The sequence below is a fragment of the Castor canadensis genome, chromosome 2 (assembly GCF_047511655.1).
Source record: "Castor canadensis chromosome 2, mCasCan1.hap1v2, whole genome shotgun sequence".
Taxonomy (NCBI): domain Eukaryota; kingdom Metazoa; phylum Chordata; class Mammalia; order Rodentia; family Castoridae; genus Castor; species Castor canadensis.
Genome location: NC_133387.1, coordinates 167,155,926 through 167,173,316, shown reverse-complemented (window position 1 = coordinate 167,173,316; position 17,391 = coordinate 167,155,926). Strand labels below are relative to the sequence as shown.

Genomic DNA, 17,391 nt, shown 5'->3' with positions numbered 1-17,391 from the left:
TACTCAGCAGAGTGGGAAAATATAAATAGCATTTATTCACTGTTTGAAAAAGAGGTGTGTACAGAATCCGTGTGTATAGAACACACAGCCCTCAAACATTAACTGAATCAATTCATATCATGAAAATAAATTACTCCCAACTATTTTTTTCTTGTTCTCTCATATGTATGGCATTTCTCCAAGAGCAGAATTGTGGGCATTAGGATAGGTTTTGTTTTTAATTGGGGCTGGAGGTTTGAACTCAGGATTTCTTGCTTGCAAAACAGGTGCTCTACCACTTGAGCCATACCTCCAGTCCATTTGCTCTGATTATTTTGAAGATTGGTGGGGGTAGGGTGGGGGAGGCAGGGTGTCTCACAACCTATTTCCCCAGGCTGGCCTCAAACCTCAATCCTCCCAATCCCAACCTCTGAAGTAGGTATGAATCACATGTGTGAGCCACCAGCACCCAGCTTCATCATCTTCTTTTTTTTTTTTTTTTGGCAATACTGGGGTTTGAACTTAGGGCCTCAGGCTTGCCTGGCAAGCATTCTACCACTTGAGCCACACTGCCAGCCCTTACGTTTGTACTTTCTTGGTAATGCTGAACCATTCTCCAAAGTAGTTATACTAATACTTCTCCTACTAACCATGTATGAAAGTCTGTTTTTCAGCATCCTCAGGCTTTAGTATGCCAACTTTAATTTAGAGGTACAGGGTTCCAGCATTGTGGTTGTAATTTGTTTCCTTGGATTCATACATTTATTAGACATGCGATCCTCCCTTTCTGAAGTACACATTCAAGACTTAGCATATGCAGCATCTGGCTTCAGAGTCCCTTCTCTATACGTCTGAATACACTCTCCTACAAGAACTCCCAAAAGCCCTTATTGTTTTGCTGTTCATCTGCCATACCTCCTGGGTCATAAATCAAGTGTCTGAACATATAGGAGCTATTTCTGGGCTCCTTCTGGTGTTCTACTGACCTGCCATTATTAATCTATCCAGTGCAGTATCACACTGTCTTAATCATTACATCTCTTGGTTTCCAGCAGAGAAATTTCTCAACCTTTCTTTCTTTTTCAAGAGTGCTTTGTCTTTTCTTGGGCCATGGCAAAATTTTTAGAGTTAGCTTTCTAGTTTTTACAATTTTTCTGGGCGCACACTAAATCTGTAAATCAGCTTCCAAAGGATCAAAACCCTTACAATATTGAATCTCCAATCCTTGAACCGCCCCCCCGCCCCCGCCCCGTGCTATCCATTTGCTTAGGTTTTAATTTAAAGTCACTCAATAAAGTTTTACAGATTTTTTTTTATAAAATCTTATACATACATTATTAGACTTAAAATATGTCTGCAGGGTTGGGGTGTAACTCAGGGAGAGAGAGCTTGCCTCTCATGCCTGGTGCCTTCCATTTGAACCCAGTACCCCAAATATGCATGTATATCTGCTACAATCTATAACTGTTGCAAACCACGGATCTGGAAACATTTTAAATGACATATGAAGAACATAATATTTTAGTAGTTGCCTCGTGCTATGGTTTGGCTAAGTGTCTCCCAGGGGCCATTTTTAAGGGCTTGATGCCCAGCTTAGTGCTACTGAGAGATGGTGAAAACTTTGAGAGCTAGTTCCTGATGGAAGGACTTGAGGTGACTGGGGCTGTGCCCTCAATGGGGATCATGGGACCCCAGTCTTTTCCCCTTTTTTTTTTTTTTTTTTTTGGTGGTACTGGGGTTTGAACTCAGAGCCTACACCTTGAGCCATTCCACCAACCCTTTTCTGTGATGGGTTTTTCAAGACAGGGTCTTTTGAACTATTTGCCCAGGCTGGATTCAAACCTCGATCCTCCTGATCTCTGCCTCCTGAGTAGCTAAGATTACAGGTGTGAGTCTTAGCGCCCAGTCTTTTATTCATTTTCTGACCATGAGGTAAGCAGCTGTGACCCAACATGCTTCCACCATGATTTGCTGCCTTACCATAGGTCCCAAAGCAAAAGGGCAAATTGGTCACAACCAAAAGAAAACTTTCCTCTTTACAAGTTGATCATCTGAGTTATTTGCTATAGTGATGTAAAACACACATACCTACAACCTGGGATAAGTATCTATCAATATGAACATGAACTTTCTTAAAACATTTTTGCTTTTGGCAGTGCTGGGGATTGAACCCAGGACCTTGTGCATGCTAGGCGAGCACTCTACCACTGAGCTACAACTCAATCCCTCTTAAAACTTTAAATGAAAAATATTCATCAAAGTGCGGGAAACTGTCACTTTCATTCTAGAGTTATTGTTTTGTAATTATGCAGTATCTCACTCCACAGGTTTAAGGTCTTTGAAAGAGCTCGCATGTTATATCAATAAGTGTCCTACACATTACTGTTCACAAGTGCTTAACATTTATCACAGGATGAAGTACTTACAGTCCAGAGCTGGAGGGCTGGGGATGTAGCTCAATGGCTAGCACATGGGAGGCCCTTGGCTCCATCCCCAGCACCACAGAAACAACAAAAAATCCAGGATAATTTTCAACTTATCAGCTTTAAGAGAATAAAGGAAGATGTGAATAAATGACAAGGAGGGTGAAGCCTCCTTAGTGCACACACAGACCTCTTACTCCTACTGCCTGTCTCCCCATTCTTGTCTAATCCACTAAACCTCTTCTTTTTTTCATTTGTAAAATTGAACTCTGTTCTGTCAGTGTCACACGTTAAGAACTAAATGTAAATAGGTACCTTGGAAAGGACATTTAAAAAGTAGTCAATTACAAAGCAATACCTAGTCAAAGAAATTATAGTTATTCACATATCAGAAGGAAATCATATATATACATATAGGCCTATACCTTGAGCCACTCCACCAGCCCTTTTTGTTTTAGGTATTTTCGAGATAGGATCTCACAAACTATTTGCCCAGGCTGGCTTTGAACCACAATCCTCCTGATCTCTGCCTCCTGAGTAGCTAGGATTACAGGCGTGAGCCACTGGCACCCAGCAGAAGGACATTCTATTAAGGTTGCCCATAATAATTGTTTGTGGCAAGTGAAAATATCCCCCATAAATTGCCTTCAGAATCTTCAAGGAATGCTAAAACTGTGGTAGGATCTGCTTCTAAATATAAGAATTTTGGTTTTGCCATGTGGGGCCTTCCCCCATGTTAGGATACACCGAGGAGGCTCTTGCCAGGTGCCAGCACCAGGATCTCAGACTCCCAGCTTCCAGCACCATGAGCAAATAAAGTTCTTTCTTGGTGGTGCTGGGGATGAGACTAAGGGCCTTGCACATGCTAGGCCAGTGCTCTTCCACAGGACCACATCCCTAGTCAACTTCTATTCTTTATAAAGAACAGAAGAATATTCCATTTTAAAGAATATTCTTTTTAAAATAATAAGAATTTTGGAGAGAGAAAACTTCAGAAGCCATTATGAATGTCATAAGTTAATTATATTTACTCCTTTATTCATCAAAACATTTTAGAATCCAGTGAGTAAAAGGCACTCTTTTTGTACTACAGTTTTATGAAGGACTAAAAAACATCTGTAGTTTCTAAGAACTTATAATCTATTTTGAAAGAAAACAGCATAAATTATTGCATGCAATACAAAGTAAAGCACTAAGTAATGTTACTATTAGTACAAAGCAGTACAAAAATCCCGTAGGACCTTGAGACAAAATGGACCACTCTCAAATAAGATGGTCCCAGGGCTTCAGTAAGGGACCGGTGCTTTCACCTTGCTGTAGCACAGGACTTCGTAAATACAGTCTGTGGGCAGCCTGACATCTGATTTTTTTTTTTTTTTGCACAGCCTGTGAACAAAGAATGACTTTTACATTTTAAAATGGTTAGAAAGGTTCAAAAGAAAAATATTTCATGACACATGAAAGGTATATGAATTCAAATTTCAGGATTCAAAATAAAATTTTATTGAAATACAGCCATGCTTTCCAGGGCAAGGAAGAGTATTATTTTTACAAGGACTGTATCACTGACAGGAAATATAGAAATATTTATTCTGTGGTGCTTTACAAAAAAGGTTAGCAAGCTGAGCACTGTGGTTATTACCTGTAATCCCAGCTACTCAGCAGACTGAGGCAAGAGGATCACCTGAGCCCAGGAGTCAAAAGCCAGCCTGGGCAACATAGTGAGAACTGTCTCCAAAAAAAAGTTTCACAACAACTGCTCTAGAAGGATGGATGGGAGTTTGTTGGGCAAAACAAGTGAAAGAGGATGAGGCAGAGGATGGAAGCCCCTGGGAGGGAAGGAGAGAAAGTATGAATGAGAATATCAAGGGGTTACGGTCAGGGGGAAGACCACTTTGGGTAAGCAGAAGGGAGGTTCAAAATAAGGAAACTCTTATTGGGCCACTCAGTACTGTGTGCTTCAGCACTGAGCCTTTTATACTAAGTATTGTCGTGAGTGATTAACAAGCATCCTCACAGGAAATCGGTAAGATTGTACCATCATTGCCCCTATTAATAATTAAGGAACTAGTTAAATGATTTCATAAGAAAATTAATGCTTAGAGAAGTTAAGTAATTTGCCCAAGATCACAGACGGTAAATTGAGCAGAGCAATAAATCCAGGTTCCTTTACCCCCAGGCCCATGCTATTAAATACTGCACCACATCAAACTTCTACACAGAGTAGGAAAAGGAAATACATGTACAAATATAGATTAGGGCTGAATTTTCAACACAAATCTAGGAGTAAAAAATGTTTGTTTGTAGGTGATGATTCACTGTGTTTAAAAGAACACCTGGCCCAGGAGCTGGTCCAAAGTGTTCTATAAATGACTGTGGCCTTTTTCAAAATCATAGGAGAGGGCTGAGGGCATGGCTCAAGTGGTAGAGTACCTGCCTAGCAAGTACAAGATCCTGAGTTCAAACCCCAGTAGCACAAAAAGAATTAATCACCTAAACCAAAGGAGAAAAATGGTAACTTGATTTTTCTCAATTTCAAGTTTCTCCAAGGACTATTTCTTAGCCTTCTGAGAAATGGTCAGTTATAAAAATCAGTGAGGGCTGGAATACAGCTCAGGGGTGGAGTACATGCTTAGCATTCTCAAGGCCCTGGGTTCGATCTCCCAGCACGGAAGAAACAAAAAGTAACAGCAATTTGGAGAAATTCATCTGATTGTGCTCAGCTCAGCATTTTTAATAGGTGATGTGTTCGCAGATATCACCTTATTATTTTAAGTTCAACTGATTAATTGAAAATATTAATTCAGTAAGTCAACACAATTATCTGGAAGTGGTTCCAAGTTTAAGACATTTTTCAAATGAATAGTTGTGGGTTTGTGAGGGCTATCATAGCACTAGAAAAATCAAATACAGCTACAAATTAGCAGTATTTGTTAGTTGAAATTATAGACACTGAAAGATAGTAAGTACATTGTGTCTTACTGCTAACTGGGAACACCCTACCGCTATCAGGCTTAGACTGAGCAATTAGATAAAAATATGGGAGCAACATAATTTTAAATGTTAGAGTAGCCACACTGTTTAAAATAGAAACAGGTGAACTTAATTGCAATAATATATTTATATCTATCCAACATATTATCATTTCAACATATAATCAATTTTTTGTTGTTTTCTGTTTGTTTCTTTCTTTCCTTCTTTTTTGTGGTACTGGGGCTTGAACTCAGGACCTTGTGCTCGCTAGGCAGACACTATATCACTTGAGCCACTCTACCAGCCCATAATCAATTGTTTAGATACTGAGATATTTTATATTTTTCCATACTAATTCTCAAAATCTTATGTATAAATTCCACACATAACAGCCATGTGTCTCCGACTATGTACAGTACTAGACAGTACAGAACTATGGATCACAGCAGGCTGTGTGGACTGCAACATCACTCAGATCACAAAATTGAAGGATATAGACCAAAACAGGGAACATTTAGCTCTATATTCTCATGTTTGAAGTAAAATGACAGTTCAACTAAAAAGTGATCATCAACCAGTAATAGCCTATTTTAGCAAAAAATAACCACTTGGCAATCCTTAAAGTCCTGTGCAACACTGGTCTTATAACAAGTGTGTTCAGTTCAGTTTTACTAGTCTTGCTGCAATTCTAATTTGGAATTATCTAGAACCTCCCTCTTCCCTCTCCATATCCATACACACACACTTCACTCCCCTAAAATGTTTCAAAGTTATCCATAAAGAACCTACTTCCAGGGCTGGTAGAGTGGCTCAAGTGGTAGGTCACCTGCCCTGAGTTCAAACCCCAGTACCACCAAAAACAAACAAATAAAAAAAAAAAAAGAACCTACTTGCAGGTGCTTTTCACAAACTGAACAAATTTAAAATCTACCCATATGTGAGCGATGCTGAACACACTGAAGGATTTTGGAAAGGGAGTGAATGGAAATAAGATTTAGAACTAACAGTGTGATACAATGTTACAGGAGTCGTAAATTGAGAATGTTCCACACAAGTCTTAAACCAATGTTATAACTGCCAATTTTAAAAGCACAGAGGCCAAATACCCTTCAATCACTTAAGCAGTGATTCAACTAAACCATGTAAACAGTTTAATGCTAAGGTAGGGAAAGGAAAGCATCTTCACTGTGGACCAAAATAATAAAATCAAGAAAAGCTCCCTATGCAGAGGAGGCAGAGTGGCTCAAGTGCCAGAGGGTCTCTCAGGCCCTGAGTTGAAAACCCATACCACCAAAATGAAAAAATAACTTCCCTATGTGCCCTCTTGTCTTTATCCTCCGTTTTGCCAGAAGAACCACTGCAAACCATTCTGCAAATACTTAATTGGGGCAAACTTTTCCTTGTTCTTTCTAATTTGTGTGGAAGTATGCAAGTGTGTGTGTGCCGGGATTGAGCCCAGAGCCTTGCACATGCTAGTCACACACTCTAGCACTGAGCAACACCCCCAGCCTCAGTATTTCCTTTTTCTTAACTAACCAAATTTTCCTTTGTTAGCTGCACATCGGTGGTTCACGCCTGTAATCCTAGCTACTCAGGAGGCAGAGATCAGGAGAATCAAAGCTTGAAGATAACCCAGGCAAATAGTTCTGGAGACCCTATCTTGAAAATCCATCACAAAAAAAGGGCTGAGAGCACCTGCCTCCCAAGTGGAAGGGCCTGAACACAAACCCCAGTAATGCCAAAAAAAAAAAAAAAAAAAGAAGGCCCCCCCCCCGCACTTTGTTAGTCTATTAACAGTACCTATGATAAATTTAAAATGGCAAGTTCTGCTTGTGAAAGACAAATTGCTGGACTGGGTGCATCTATACTCTGTAGGGTGGAGTTGGAGCGACTATTCTAGTTCAATAGGACAAAGTACATCAGCATTCAAGTTTAAAACTCTGGCTAAACAAACTCTGCACTAACAGGATGTTTAATAGTTTATTTTACCAAATGAAATTATGCAGCTACCATGTATTTACCAGGGCTTAAAATGTAAACTTATTGAGGAAACCAAAATTACAGGTCAGTAGTTCTCAGCCCTTTTATGCTTTTTAAAAAGTAAAATGAAACTGGGAGTTGTAATCCACGATTGCAATCCCAGCACTCAGGAGGCTGAAGCAGGACAACTGTGAACTCATCACTTCCAAACTTAAAAAGTGAAATGAATTAAAATATTGTAATTCTTGCAGTTCAAATGACGTCTTGAGGCCTCCTTCAAATAATGGAAGAAACTACTGAAAAAGTGGCAAACCATTTGTTAAGTCTTTAGGCACACATCTCCAAGAAAATAGACACAAAACCACATGAATGCCAGGTACATACTAGTATTTTACGTGCACACAAACACACAAAAAGATGTGAAACACACCAAGATAACAAGGATGATCTCTGGTAGTTATACTTTAAGCGTTTTTTGTTTTGTTTTTAACCTTCCATGCTATTTTTAGGTTTTCTGTGTTTTATACAATGACCATGCAGTCTTCAAACTCGGAGGAAAAAAAAGCCCCCCCCCCCCAAAGCCCACAGGCAAGTGGTTTAAAGTGGAGCCAATCAATCTGGGATTATATTGGATTGGCATGCCATAATCCCTAAGCATTCAGGGTCAGGTGCAGTTCGAAGCCGAGGCAAATAGTTTGCAAGACCCTGAAAATACCCAATACAAAAAAGGGCTGGTGGAGTGGCTCAGAGTGGTAGAGTACCTGCCTAACAAGTGTGAGACCCTGAGTTCAAACCCCAGTATCACCAATAAAACGAAAAAAGAAAAAAAGCATCAGGGCCCTTGAAGACAGGGTCTTGTCTTATCTAGAACACGCTCAACTACAACGCTGTACTCAGATGTACAGTCCATATTGCACACATTACTAGGTGGAGCATGCTACAAAACATGACTTCTTCAGAAAAACAGGGATTTCGAACCCTTACAAAACAACAGTATAGCAAAAAAAAAAAAAAAGAAAGATGCGCACAGAATAATAGTCACAAGGTGGAAAAAATGTAAGTATGTCTTGATCCAAAATACAAAATGTAAACCTTCTACTAAATGTCGCTGAATTATTTCACTTCTTTAAAATGGCTCACTTTGTGTCAACTCAATTTGTAAAAAGTAAACCTGGTGAAGTTAATTTCTAAACACACCAGGTTGAATAAATATTGTTTATATACTGCTTTGCCCCCAAGCAATCCTAATTTTCTTTTTGTTTCCTTAATTCTAGCGCAACAAGTAAGTATCCATAGGCAGTGGCGGGTGGATACAATGTAACAGTGTATCAAGGAGTCCTGCCTTCAAAGCGATTACTGCAGGAGCCCATGCCCAACTCTGCGGAGAGGGGGCCGCGAAACAGCAGCAAGAAGGGACCTGGGACGGGAGGGGGCGGGGGGGGGCCCAAGCAGGTGAGAAGTAGGATCGGATCGGGATCTACCCGGCTCGGTCTCATCACACCTTTAATCCCCGATGACAGCACAAAGCCAGCCCTCCCTTCTCTTGCTTAAGTGTACACAGATTGAAAATGGACAGAAATCCAACTATTTACACTGCAAGGCTAACACAGGCAAACCAAATGCAACAGTTGGTGTGCTTGGAGGGCAGACGGCGGTTCACCCATTTTACTTAGTACAGACTTCTCAAAATGCTTAATAAAATGCTTTTTAAATGCCAGCTGGAGACCTGGCCCCCATCAAGTCGCTCTCAGATATGGACTGGCCTTGCCAGGTTGGCACTGCAGCACCGGCGCAGGTGACCCGACCAGGCCGCGACAAGACCTGGGCCTGCGCCCTGCCCACCCGAAACTGTTTACACACTGACCACCCGGGCCACCTCCACACCCCGGCAGGCGGGGCCTCTTGGTCCAGGCGACGCCAGCTAGTAAACACAAGCCGGGGGACCAGCGGTCAATGGCAGGTGGGCGGCGCGGCCTCACCAGACAAAGCTGGGCGCCCCATCCCAGAGCCCTGGGCCTTGAGCGCCCGCCCCGAGGCCCGGGCCGCGCCGCCACCCCCCTCGCGGGTCCTCGGCGCCCGACCGAGGGACACCGGCCGGCCGCACCCCGCGCGCCCGCCTGTCCAACCGCCACTGCCGCCTGAGCGCGCAGGCTGCCCAACTGCCGTCCCGGCCCAACCAACACAGGCAGGGGAGGAGAGGTGCGCGCGGCCGGCGGAGCGTGCGAGCCAGCCGGGGGTCGCCCCGGGGAGGCCGTGCGCAGGCAAGGCCAGGGCGAGGAGGCGCCGAAGCCATCCCTGAACGCAGCAGCGCCCGGAGGGCCTCCTGGAAGGGGATTTACCCCTTTCCCCTTGGAAGGTGCAGATGGTTTGACCCCCCACCCCGAGCGAGGTGCCTTGTCCCAGCCCCGGCTGGACTGTACCATCGGGCGGTGCCGCCGGGATTTCTCCCCCCCACCACTACCATCATTTCCCCCCCACACCCGGGTCCGCGGTCGGTTGGCCCCGGCCGGGCTCTGAGACGCGGAAAAAGCTGGGCGCCATTTTGGGTGGGACTAAGCAAAGACGAAACACCCTCCCAGTCGATGGGGTACTCTGAACCCTGGTTTATCCGGTTCCCTTAATCCTTTAGGTACTTACACGACGTTGGGTGAGGGGAGCTGGAAGATCAGCGGGTCCCCGATCCTCTCTCCCTAGGGGTGATGGAAATCAAACCCCCCCCGCCGCCTCCAGGTGGTTCTTCCCGCCGCAGAGTGGGAGCAGCATAAAAGGCGGGGTCTTATTAGCATAATCTGCCTGGCAACCTGATCTCGACGTTACATGATTGGTTAAACTCTGTAAACCCCATGCCGTGCCTAGAAACAAGACTTGCTGGGCCGAACTGACAGGCCCAGATTTAAGAGTCATGACGAAGATCCTGAGACGCTAATTCACTCGGCAGAGAAGCCAAAAGGAGATTCACACAATGGCCCAATGACGGAAGGCCTCTTTATTTCGTGCTCGGCTGTTCGTGTAAAATCCAATCGAAGAGCCGGTCTCCGGCGGCGCTGGCCTGCGTTCGTACTCTAAGCCAATCAGAAAGCCCGACTCTTCGCATTCAGGGTCAAGCCCCCGCTGAGAGCTGGCGCTGCAGAAGAGGGAAAGCGTCCAGCGCTGCCCGGGTGTCCGCCGCCGAGGGCCTCCCCAGCACCGGGGTGACCACGGGGCACGCGTCCCCCGCGAGCTTCCCGCTCCGGCGCGGGTTGCCTCCGAACCCTCCTGCCTGCCGGGCGCGGTGGAGCGCGCCCCGCGTCCCGACACGCCTTCCCCGACCGCGGTCTCCAGGCCTCCCGGGTGCGACCTCCGCGGCCCATCCGTGTGTCTGACCCGTGGGACTCTGATCTGTCCCTGCCAAGCCCTGGAGCGCCTTCACCACATCTGCCCTTTTTGCCCCTCTCGGTTCTGCAGGAGGAAATTACTGAGAAGCATTGGTCAACGCTGGTTAGCCAAGTGACGAGCTCACTCTCTTAACCTGGGGCTTCCGCGTCCCTCCCTGCCCTAAGATCGCCTTCTCCAAGAGCGACCAAGTGCGAGGAATGAGCTCAGTCTCTGGAATGGTCAACCAACTCCAACTCCCCACTGGCAACAAATGTCCGAGACCTGGGACCTTCCTTGTACCTTCAGAGACTAGTTTTCCCGTCCGTCACGTCTACCTTGCTATGCCTATTCGAAGATTAAAGGAGATCAGACTTTACGACTGAGTAAAGTTCTGTCTGGAACTGAAGTGTTAATGATATAAAAAAATTTTTTTTAAACTACAAAATGGCTAAATTATTGGGTAACCACGAAAAAAAAATATTGCTAAGCAAAAACTTGGGAATAGGGCTGGAGACATGGCTCAGGTGGTAGAGCACAAAGCCCTGAGTTCAAACTCCAGTACCACCAAAAAAAACCTTTCACATAAAAGATTTGGGAATAAAAAAACATCCACAGGGAAAAACGAAAATTCATTCAGTTACATTTTTTGCTGTTTTGTTTATTTAAATAACTAAACACAGTGGAGAGAAAGGGGAGCATTCTGTTCATAAACATTTGAAAACATGACTACCTTGTGAGTACCATGACTCATACACAGCCGGTGTTGTGGTCTTCCATAGAGCCTTGTGCAGGCAGCGTTAAACTTGGAATAAAGACTAGCAGTAATGAGCCTTGCTGAATTTATTTTATTTGCTTATTTATTTGGCAGTGCTGGGGTTTAAACTGAGGGCCTCATGCTTGCTGGGCAAGCAGTCTACCACTTGACCCACTCTGCCAGCCCTGTTTTTTGTCATGGGTTTTTTGATATAGGGTCTCAAGATCTATTTGCCCGGGGTGGCTTTGAACCACCAGTGCCCACCAAGCCTTGTTGAATTTAACTGAAAAGAAAATATAAAAGGGGGGGGGGTGCTGAGGAGGCAGAAATGTCATTTGCTCTTCTCTGAGTATATGGACATGGAAGCCATTTGTTCTGTGATTATATTGGTTAAGAAAGACACTAAAATGAGCCCGGTGCCAGTGGCTCATGCCTGTAATCCTAGCTACTCAGGAGGCAGAGATCAGGAGGATCATGGTTCCAAGCCTGCCCGGGGAAATAGTTCATGAGACCCTATCTTGAAAAAGCCTTTACAAAAACAGGGCTGGTGGAGTGGCTCAAAGTGAATGCCCTGCATTCAAACCCTAGTATCGAAGAAAAAAAAACAAAGACACTAAAATGGGTCATAAATAAAGAACACCAAAGGTTGGATAGTTCCTTCTGTGGCCTGCCAAGCCCTGCACCCTGGTCTGCTAGTGAGAATTAATCTTTTGAGATTTAACCTTATTACATCTGCTCTGATGGATTGGAGCCTCTGAGGTCAGCGATCATGGGGTGGGGCAGTCTGGAATAGAGAGCCCAGTTACCCTCATGGACTTAGAGAAAGGTTCTCAAACTTTGAAGTGCACAAATATTACAAGGAGACACCACTCCACTGATTTTTATTTTTTATGTATGAAGATGGTTGGAGTGAATCTCAGACATCTGCTTTTTTTGTGCCTTTAAATATTTTTTTAATTTATGCGCAATAAAATTGACTTAACAGGGAGTATTTGTGGAACATGTACAGGTACCATCACTATTCTAAACAATGAGGAAAGAAGAGGAAACAGTGAAAAAGCCCCTGCCCTAATGGAGCTTCCATTCTAGTGGAGGCAAGAGAAAGAAACCAGTGGCTGGAGGCATGGCTTGGCTGGTGGAGTGCTTGTCTTAGTAAGCACAAGGCCCAGAGTTCAAACCCCAGCACTGCCCAAAGCAAGCAAGCAAGAAAGAAAGAAAGAAAGAAAGCCAGGAGATAAGTGCTATAAAGAGAGTAAGGCAGGGAAATGCAAAGCAGCGGTAATGCTGACGGTTTAAATATGGTGTCAAGAATGCTAATGTGAGTTGTGACATAGATGATTATAAAAAGAAGAAAAGACCAGCCATGCAAAAATAGCAAATGAGGCTAAAAAGTTTGACATGCACATATTCACTCATTCTTTCACTGAAAGAATATTAACTAGTGTTATATATACCAGGCACTGTACTCCAGTGCTTTGGGATTCATCAATTAACCCTCTGGACAAAAGGGAAAAAAATCCACAAAAATCTATGGCATTATGGAAGTTGACTGTAACACATTGAGAGTGACAAGGGCCAGAGCTGCTACAGCAAAGGGCAAAGGGTACAGTGATGAGGACAGCTTAGGGGAGTAGGAAGGGTGCAGCTGGTATTGAAGTTAAGTTTAAGTGCTTTTTAAGCAAGGAAATAAAACATTTTTTTTTAAAGATAACTCTGTCTGCTCTAGGGACTTATAGAGGGAGGGAAAGAAGTGAGAGACAAGGAGTATGTCCCAATATGCTTTAAGAAGGAAATGACAGTGTCCTGGACAGACACAAGAACATAAATGGGAGAGTGTATGCACACCAAGTGTGTTCTGGAGGTGAAGTCACAGAACCTGCAAATGGATAGGATAAGGAACAGGGTGGTGGCTGCTGGTAATGACAAGAGAAAGGTCAAGAGTGATTCAAAATTGAGAATGCGAGTGCCCAAGTAAAGCTGGTGCCTCAACTGAGACTGGGCAGAGAGGTACAAAAACTAACAGTTCTGTTAGACTTATGTTAGGTTTGAAATATCTTTTCAGTATCAAAGAAACATACTGAAAAGGCATCTGAGAGTCAAGAGAGAGATGGGACTAGAAATTTTAGGATTCACTGGATTTTAAATTATATTTAAATATATAGGGCTGAGGATGCAGTTCCTAATAGATAACTCACGTAAATATACAGGGTTAGAGAAGTTGGGCATGGTGGCTCGTGCCTATAATCCCAGCTACTTGGGAGGTGAGATAGGGAAGATTGAGTCAAGGCCACCACAGATTAAAAAGCTAGTGAGACTTCATCTCAAAGAACAAGCCTATAATAAAGGGAGTGAGCTTGCTCACTTCATATATGTATACTGTATACATTTTGAAATTCTGACATGCACCCCCCCATACTATTTATGAATCCTAAATAAATAAAAGAACAAGCCAAGTGTGATATGTGCCTGTAATTCCACCTAAATGGAGGCATAGATAAGAGGATAAAGGTTTTATGCCAGTCCCCAGCAAAAATGCCAGACCTTACCTGAAAAATAAAGCAAAATGGGCAGAGGATGTACTTGAAGTAGTGGAGTACCTGCCTAGCAAGCATGAGACCCCAATAATATTGGGGTGCAAACCCCAATATTATCAAAACAATAATAATAAAATTAACAGAGGTCTAACTAGGTGCAACCATCTATTGAAGATTCAGAGAGAGAGAGAGTGTGTGTATATGAGGAAGATAAGAGTATCTTGGAATGAACTCTCAGGAGCTGCTGAATTTAGAGGTCAGTGACAGAGGGCAGTCATCAAAAGAAGTCAAAAAGAGCTGGCATGGTGGGGTATAATCTCAGCTGTTCAGAGGAGACTGAGGCAGGAAGACTGATTGAGCCCAATTGTTTGAGATCAGCCTGGACAACATAGTGAAACCATGTCTCAAAAAAATTTTTTTAAAAAGAAAAAAAAAAGGCAGAGCAGGTCAACCAGGAAATGGTGGTGCCTGAGAAGTGAAGGGACAAAAATGTGAGGGAGTTGTCAACTGCACCAATGGTTGCCAAGAGGCTAAGAGGAAGACAGAGCACCTGTGGACCTGGAGGTGTGCAAGCTGATAACAGCAGCCTGGAGGGAGGATGAGGAAACAGTAGGAACTGCCTGCAGAAAGGGAGAATCACCTATAGCAGATAATACACAAAAACAACAATCAACTAAAGTAGCCAGGTAGGGTGGTGCATGCCTGTAATCCAGGGAGGTAGAGATAGGAGGATGGCTAGTTTGAGCTACTGTAGCATGACCCTGTCTCCAAAAACAAAACAAAAAATAACTAATGTGCAATACATTGCTATTTATTTGTCTATCTGTTTATTTATCAATCTACTTATTTTGCAGTACTGGAGTTTGAACTCAGGGCCTACACCTTGAGCCACTCCACCAGCCCTTTTTTTTTGATGGGTTTTTTCAAGATAGGGTCTCTCGAACTATTTGCCCAGGCTGGCTTCAAACCGTAATCCTCCTGATCTCTGTCTCCTGAGTAGCTAGGATTACAGGTGTGAGCCACCGGCACCCTGCTGTACATGCTATTTAACCACTAGGCTAGTACAAGGGTGCCTGCCTAGTATGTGAGATCCCCCTGGGGATCCCCAGCAGCAAAAAACCCCAAACTAATCCCCTCCAAGTCACTGGGGAAGAAAGGAAAGTACACAGTTCCAGGAAAAGCAGAAGAATGCTGGAGATGAAGAGCATTTGGCAGCAGTCGTAGTAATTATCCATCTTCTCAAGGAAGAATTATCAATGAACACTAAAAGTAATAGGTGAAACTCTGATGCTTCAATATTAACTTGGTAGTTCTCAAGGAGTCTCCACAAAAGATACTGTTTTTTATTTTTCCTTGTGCAGCTGGGGACAGAACCAAGGGCCTCCTACATGCTAGACAAGTTATATACCACTAAGCAACACCACCCTCCAAAAAGATACTTATCAGTTACCAAGAGAAACATAGTAACTTCCCAGTGGAGAAATTTAGCAGATACCATCCTGACCAAGAGATCACACATAATATGCTCACTGCCTGCCTTGTGGTCCCAGCTCCTCAGGAGGCTGAGGCAGGAGGGTTCCTTGAGCCAGCAGTTCAGGGCCAGCCTGGGCAACATAGGAAGATGCCTAAGTTACCATGCTCAGACACAGCTAATGGATCCCATGTGCTTCGCATATGGTCCTCTGAGAGTAACACAGCTTCATTTCTGTGACATGACTACCAAAAAGTAATAACTTGAATCTAATTGTAAGGAAGCAATAGGCAAGTCCCAAATCAACAGACATTCTATTCACTCCAAATCGACTCTTTAAGAACATTAGTGGAGGGCTGGACTTGGTAGCTCACGCCTGTAATCACAAATACTTAAGACGAGGAGACAGGAAGATAGAACTGGGCAAAGATAGCACAAGAACCTATCTGAAAGTAGAAACAAAAGGACTGAGTACGTGGCTCAAGTGCTAGAGTGCTTGCCTAGCAGGTACAAGGGTCTGAGTTCAATTCCCAGTACTGCAAGAAAAATATATTAGTGGGTGCTGGGTGCTGGTGGCTCACGCCTGTAATCCCAGCTACTCAGGAGGCAGAGATCAGGAGGATCATGGTTCAAAGCCAGCCTGGGCAAATAGTTTGCGAGACCCTATCTTGAAAAAACTCATCATGAAAAAGGGCTGGTGAGCGGCTCAAGGTGTAGGCCCTGAGTTCAAACTTCAGTACTGTAAAAGGAAAGAAAAAGTGGATCCTTTTGTGGCTTAATGACTGGGTTTTCATGCCATTGTTTTGATGTGGGCATATTACCAATCTGACATGAAAAAAATTAAATATTAATGTTGTAAAAGACAAAGCCCAAGGAACAGTTCCAGATTAATGGAGACTAAAAGACGAGTACATTTGACACATTTCTGAGTTGGATCCGATGAAAAAATCATTTTTTACCTATATGAAGGACGTTGGTGGAACAACAGGTCACACTGGAATAAACTGTATAGATTACACAATAATACTTAATTATACTTAATATAAACCTTAATTTCCCGATTTGGACCATTGTATTGTAGATATATGAAAAAGCATGTCCTTGCTTTTAGGAAATATATTTTGAGTAATTTGCTCTCAAATAATTCAGAAAGAGAAAATATGTATGTACATATGCACAGAGGGAGAAGGAAAAGCAAACATGGCTAAAAGGTTGACATAGAGCTGGCAGCTTGGCTCAAGAGGTAGAATGCCTGCATAGCAAGTGCAAGGCCCTTAGTTTGAAACCCAGTGCAGCCAAGAAGAACAAGAATAAGAAAAAAACTAACTTTTTTTTGTGGAACCTGCATGACAAGTTTATGGGAATTCTTTTGGGGGAGGGTGGGAGATTGAACCCAGGTCCTCACACATGCTAACAACATACTGAACTGCTGAGCTCCACACCCAGCCATATATGGGAATTCTTGTGCTATTTTTGCAACTTTTCTGTAAGTTCAAAATAAAATGAGATACTAGGACAAAAAAGAAAACATAAAAAGCCAGTCATTCAGCTTCAGGGCTGCACTGTGAGGACAAGAGATGACAGCAGAGGACTTCTAATGGGGGAACTGGGTAGGCTGCAGAGTAAAAACCAAGAACGTGTTTCACACCCAGAGTTGTTCAGAACTCCAAGGTTAGGAGCAAGTGGCTCAGGAAGAAGCCAAACAGGTCCAGGTGTGGGTTCCATGAACATGTCTGGATAGTTGACGTTTGTGGTGGATTTAATAGCATCCCTCCACAAATCTTCATCAGGAACCTGTTAATGGGGCCTTATTTGGAAACAGGGCCTTTGCAGATGTAATTGGTTAAGATGAAGTCATTCTGGGTAGGGTGAGCCCTGCCTGTACTTATAGGAAAACAAAGACACAGACATAGGAGGACTGAG

General features: G+C 43.5%; 1 protein-coding gene across 4 annotated transcripts in view; it reads right to left on the bottom strand.

The window, feature by feature from the left end:
- Prdm10 (PR/SET domain 10) overlaps positions 1 to 10,932 on the bottom strand; it is a 91,811-nt gene extending 80,879 nt beyond the window's left edge. For 2 of the 4 annotated variants that reach the window (XR_012445540.1, XM_074066334.1), the window contains exon 1: positions 9,993 to 10,927. The gene's annotated coding sequence lies outside the window, so the exon portion shown is untranslated. Of the gene's footprint in view, positions 1 to 9,992 lie in introns of all 4 variants that reach the window. The other 2 variants (XM_074066339.1, XM_020166971.2) reach the window with 2 other exon arrangements.
- Positions 10,933 to 17,391: the final 6,459 nt, after the last annotated feature.